Source organism: Schistocerca americana, chromosome 3, assembly GCF_021461395.2.
Source record: "Schistocerca americana isolate TAMUIC-IGC-003095 chromosome 3, iqSchAmer2.1, whole genome shotgun sequence".
NCBI classification, from domain to species: domain Eukaryota; kingdom Metazoa; phylum Arthropoda; class Insecta; order Orthoptera; family Acrididae; genus Schistocerca; species Schistocerca americana.
The window spans coordinates 328830045-328836510 of record NC_060121.1 but is presented as its reverse complement, the minus strand read 5'-3'; the positions used below and the strand labels follow the sequence as shown (position 1 = coordinate 328836510).

General features: G+C 44.6%; 1 pseudogene; it reads right to left on the bottom strand.

Moving 5' to 3' along the window:
- Positions 1 to 1043: 1043 nt before the first annotated feature.
- LOC124607599 lies at positions 1044 to 1161 on the bottom strand (annotated as a pseudogene).
- Between the last annotated feature and the right edge of the window lie 5305 nt (positions 1162 to 6466).

The following is a 6466-nucleotide window of genomic DNA, read 5'->3' as shown; positions in this document are numbered from 1 at the left end:
TAGCGTTATAACACGTATATTGTAGAACCATTCAATAAAATTGATAATTTAGTAGGAAGTGAATATAGGAGAGACGAAACTAAAATCACGGAAAAAGTGAAACATCAGTTTTGAAGAAAAGCATTATATTCTAGCTCATGCTGACACACAGACTTATTCTTCTAATAATTCAAGGATACCACACATAATCTGCAACGAAAATCTGTAATTTCCCAGCTGTCAAAACGGTCAGCATTTGTCCAATTATTACTTAATTTTCTATTAACATTTATTGTCTTATTTCTTGATGATAAGATAAATGAGAGTGACGCAACAGAAATATTTGTAGTTCATGGCCTCCAGGTTAACCCTCCCAGACACAAATCCAAATACACTGACGGAAAAAAATCGCAACACCGAAACTAATTAACGTAAAATAACGAAATTTCGGGAATACATTTGTCTAGGTAGTATGTTTAAGCAATTAATATTGCAAAAGCACAAGTTAGTGTAAGCACGAGATAAGACATTGCAAATGTAAAATATGGTACATTAATAACGGGTGTAACCGCCAGAATGCTGAATGCAAGCATCCAAACGTGCATGCATTGTGTTATACAGGTGCCGGATGACAGTTTGTGGGCGGGAGTGCCATGTTTGTTACGCTTGGTCGGTCAAAGCCGAGACAATTGATGCTGATTGTGGATGGCTCTGGAGCTGTCGTCCGATGATGTCCCATACGTGCTCGATTGGAGACAATCTGGCGATCGAGCAGGCCAAGGTGACGTGTCGACGTTCTGTAGAGGTTGATGGGGTACAACGGCGCTTTGTGGATAAGCGTTATCCTGTTGGAAATCAACCCTTGGCATACTGTTCACGAATGGCTGAGTAACAGGTCGAACCATCCGACCGCCGTATCCTCAGCTGAGGATGCGGATAGGAGGGGCGTGTGGTCAGCACACCGCTCTCCCAGTCGTTATGATGATTTTCTTTGACCGGAGCCACTACTATTCGGTCGAGTAGCTCCTCAACTGGCGTCACGAGGCTGAGTGCACCCCGAAAAATGGCAACAACGCATGGCGGCCCGGATGGTCACCCATCCAAGTGCCTGCCACGCCCGACAGCGCTTAACGTCGATGATCTGGTGGGAACCGGTGTACCCACTGCGGTAAGGCCGTTGCCTCGAACCACCAGACTGACTTACAAATTTGCAGACAGGATGCGTGAGATAACCACGAGAGTGCTCCTGCTGTCATATGAAATCACATCCGAGAATATAGCTCCAGGTGTAAGCCCAGTGTGTCTAGCATGTAGATAGGTGTGTTGCAGGCCATTAGCTGGCCTCCTCCTAACCAACACACGACCGTCACTGACAGCGAGGCAAAGCAAGCAGAAACACAACAGACCTCCACCTTGCCTTGCAATGAGCCGTCGCTTGACACCACTGAAGTCGCAAATGGCGGTGGTTTTCTTGCGACCGTACATTCTCGTGGCCACCGCTGCCAGAAACCATGTACAATTGGCTACATTCCTGTCAAGCCTTTATGTAATATTGCAGGAGAAACATTCAATTTCTCGTAGCCACATTATCCGACGTCGTTCAAGCTCAGGTAAGAGTTGATAGCGGCATCTTTGTCTCTTTAATGGCATTCTTGGCTCCAACTCACCACGTCCAATCTCAAAGCTAACGAACGCTCACAACCGTTAAAGCATGTTTTTAAAGCAAACCCGATTTGCACCTTCATGGCCGCGCTACTAGCGCCCCTGTTACGGGACTGACGCGAAATTTGGCTCTGAGCACTATGGGACTTAACATCTGACGTCATCAGTCCCCTAGAACTTAGAACTACTTAAACCTAACTAACCTAAGGACATCACACACATCCATGCCCGAGGCAGGATTCGAACGTGCCGTCGTAGCGGTCGCGCGGTTCCAGACTGTAGCGCCTACAACCGGTCGGGTACTCCGGCCGGCTGACGCGCAATGTAAACAAACATCAACATTCCGATGTAGAAGCACGCCTACCAACTACATTTCTATCGCACAACTCTTTCCCCCTGTTGCGATGTTTCTCCGTCAGAGAGAAATTCATTTTCACATTTGAAGGTTGCAGGAGAGCTGTGTCACACAAATTGTGACGGGATAATTTTGTCAGCATCACTCCAAATCCCACTTCATATTAATTCATAGCAATGCAATGTAATGCAATGGACAATAAAGGCCTCGAAAGCATAGAATTCGACTTGCCCTTTTTTTGTCGGCTGATCACCCAATCTCCATAGATGAGATGAAACATCAAAATGTTAAAAAAGGATATAAAAATACCACAATTAAAATTCCAATATGACCAGCGACGTTAGACTCCCAATGAACGTTACTAACACTCACACCCATAAATTAAAGGATCTTAAAGATACAAGAAAAATTTCATCTACAACATTGCAAAGCGCTATGAAATGGATGACAATTTACTACTATACGATATTTTTGGATTTCGTTGTCGTTCCGTTTGCGTATGAACGACGGAAGGATTGGCTGCTTAAATGTCTCTACGCGCGCAGTAGTACGTCTGATCTTACCTTTGCGATTCTTAGAACCAATTGTGCTGCACTTCTTCTTCTTTCCATTTTTTCAGGATTCCTTGTCGGATCTGTCTGTGTCACCCACATTTTACTCATACTATACAGCGGGTCGCGGAATTATTTTGTAATCGTAGTCTGATGCATATCCACACGAAGTCTGCTCCTGATTAACCTGCAATTGAATCCATGTGACCATTCCATTTCTTATCTCCAGAAATCATTTGCACGCACCTATTTGCGTAAGCTGACACATTCACGACGTGACTCAATGGTATTCTGATCATTGGATATTTCTTCTTGCGTTTTATGACGTGCACACGTTTACATGATGCACTTCGATAGTATGTGGTCATTGTTGCTGGTATCAAAGAGGACGTCAATATACAGTGTGGTGCTCTCGTATGTCCAGGCAAGATCCACTTGGTGACTCTTAGCATCACACTATCCCTTCAGATAATGATAGCGAGTTTTCTGTCTTAGAGAAAAGCCGAGAATAGCTTTTTATTTGTCAGCTATCACGAGATGTGAGTTGACAAGCCAAGGGTGTACTTATTTAGGCCTGGGAGGAACCACGACGTTTATCTTTGTAAGCCTGGTCAGCATTGAGCAGATAGGTGGACGGCTGCAGGTGAAGGGCGGAAATGTCGGAAAGTTTTGGTGTGGGAACGGCAGCGGCGGATGCGTAGCCGACTGTCGAAATTGTAGCTTTGCAGCCACACAATGTCACTCGCAATTATTACATGGGAAAAGACAAAAACTGCATCCAATAGAACAACAAAATAAGGGAGTATATCAAATTGTGCGTCATGACATCACGAGTTTAATGTGACAATGCACAACTCTGTGCTTGCTGCAGTTTTTGATTGACACAGATTTTTACAAATAGTGATCGAACAAATTCATTAAATCAAACAACTGGCAAACCAATGCTACTACATAAATGATATGTTAAACTTTAGCTGAACTATACTGTCAAAAGAAATGAAATGATCATATGGCATTGTTGGCTATGAAACCCCATCTGTGGCTTTACACCCGTGTGATGCAAGTCTTGTTATTTCACGCCAGTTCAGCCAATTGCGCCTTTTTTGTGAAGATCAGACGAATTGATAAGACCAATACAAACACACAGTCCCTGAGGTGTATGGTAAACCCATACTAACCTATTTTAAAACTTGATCAAGAAAATGACAGTTTTAATTAACGCTACTGAAACAATAGAACAGAGCTCAAGGTACTCCGTAACAGCAAGTATCAAGACGTCGGCAATGTTACCAACAGCTTCTCCTTTTTCATAAATGTATTTATGTTTAGATTTGTAAAATATTTATCTGTCACATGACACATTCTGTTATTTATATTAAATGAATTCGCCGTTGCGATTAAGGATAACCATTAGTTGTAGAATGGAATGACGACAATGAAAATCTGTGCCAAATGTCCCACTTATCGCGACCGGTCGCTTTACCATTTGGCTATCCGTGCACAACTCAGGGTCACACCAAAACTTCCATATGTCGTCAACCATGTTCGTCCAAAGGAGCTTTCCATCGTAATCAGAATAACACTGGCACTGCAATATCGTATTCCGTTATTTGATTGAAACAGGCCACCGGTAAAATCGGGCCGAGTTCGAATTTGGTGCATGCCTCATAAAACCCAAGTGCACCACATAATGACAATGTTTTGGTAAGACTCACTTGTGCATGTATAAGTATTTGTTCACACAAAGACATACTTGTGCATGTATAAATATTTGTTCACACACTCCTCTGCCACTGCATGGTGCTGGCTGGACGAACAATGCCAGAAATTCATTTCGGCAGGTGGACTAGATTGTGGTGAGGGTGGTATCGGGTTGTGTGGGTAGAAGGAGAGAGAAGCGAAAGGCAAGGAGAGGGATTAGGGAGACAGTTGGCAGTGCAGGGACAGTTGCTTACCGGATATTGAGCGCAGCAGTATTACAGGAGCAGAGGATGTGTTGTAAGGATATCTCCCATCCGCATAGTTCAGAGAAGCTGGTACTGGAGAGAAGGATTCAGATGGTCCGAGCTATGAAGCCATTTCAATGCCTCTCATAATCGTCCTTGCCTCAATTTCCTGTAACCCATTGTCCGTGCACTCTCCTCCCAACAGTTACTCCTTCCCCCATCCTCTCACTCCCTCCAAGTTCACATCCGCGTATCATTTTCAGCATGACCCACTGGTTTTGACAACTGTGCATCACATGGTTAGCCTCTGCACCTGCCATCTCGCCCTCGCACATTCCCAGATAGCAAACCAGCCGCGTCCCTCTGAGCCACCAGCCGCTCAGCCAATTTCCCTTTTCCTACCTCCTACTTTTTCCTTCCTCTGTCAATCCCACCCAACACTACCCCACCACAATCTAGTCCAACTACCAAAGCACAGCACTGACACAGGCCATCCATCTGGCTCCAGATAAGGACATAGGCTTGTGTGTGTGTTTTCTGTTGTATTTCATTCTAGTTCGAAAACGGATCACTCCAAAAGCTAGCAAGTTTTCTCTCTTTTGTGTGTGCCCATCGGCGTCACAACGCTTCTGCTTTTGTGTGAGTGGTCTCCTTTATTCCAAAAGTATTTACATTCTACTTGAACTTGCCTGCAACTACAAATATTGCTATGTAATTTGTTATTTTAAAAGTTATGCATGATGGCACATTATTATGTTTTAATTAATATTAGCTATAAGACGCGTGCCAAAATGTTTTGTGAAGTCGGAAAGCGACCAGCATCCAGAGGCATGTTCAGTTGCAAGAAGATCTACGTATATTCAATGAGGGCCATTTTAAAGGTATTTTATGACAGTTCGTGAATATGACTAGTGTGGTCTGGTTTCCGAGGTGTTAAATGGGCAACGCTGCTACGCCTCATGTCCGTGTCTGGTCGCTGGTAGCGGTCAGTCAGTCTGTTAGTGTGGCTAGTGGTGTTGAATCTGGAAAACATTCGGAAAGGAGGTGGACGGAGTTTTCCTTGGCGGCAGCACAGCCGTGCCGTTTCAGCATTCTGAAATTTTATGGGTGATAGAGTTCGAGCAGAATATGGGGATTTTGGCAGTTCCACACTGCCTTTATACGATGTATACATTCGTAAAAAATGGTTCCAGTGGTTCTGAGCACTATGGGACTTAACTTCTGAGGTCATCAGTCCACTAGAACTTAGAACTACTTAAATCTAACTAACCTAAGGACATCACCCACATCCATGCCCGAGGCAGGATTCGAACCTGCGACCGTAGCGGTCTCGCGGGTCCAGACTGTAGCGCCTAGAACCGCTCGGCCACCTCGGCCGGCTATACATTTGCAACTGGTAAACTTTAACGTGCCTTGAGTGACAGTGGAGTAGCATTACTGCCGAATACTATATTGCAGTGCCTGTGGTGTTAAGAAGAACGATGCAATGTTCCTTCGGACGTCCATGCATGTCCGAAGGAACAGGCACTGTGCTCACTATAGACGTTATGAAATACATGAAATATATTCACAGTTACCAATACGAGCAACCATAAAAGAAAGTCCAAATGTGTGTAAAATCTTATGGGTACTGCTTATGGGTACTGCTAAGGTCATCAGTCCCTAAGCTTACACACTACTTAACCTAAATTATCCTAAGGACAAACACACACACCCATGCCCGAAGGAGGACTCAAACCTCCGCCAGGACCAGCCGGCAACCATCACAACGAAAATTTGTGCCAGACCAGGTCTCGAACCCGGATACCCCACTTTATGTGAACGGTTGCTTTAACCACTTTGGCTATCTGTGCACGAGCCCCGGCCGAACTTCCAAGTGACGTCGTTCTTGCGCCACAACCTGGGCGTGTGGTAGATTGTGTCTGCATGTGAGTCGTCCATGGATAGCCAAAACGGTTAAGGCAACTGCTCGC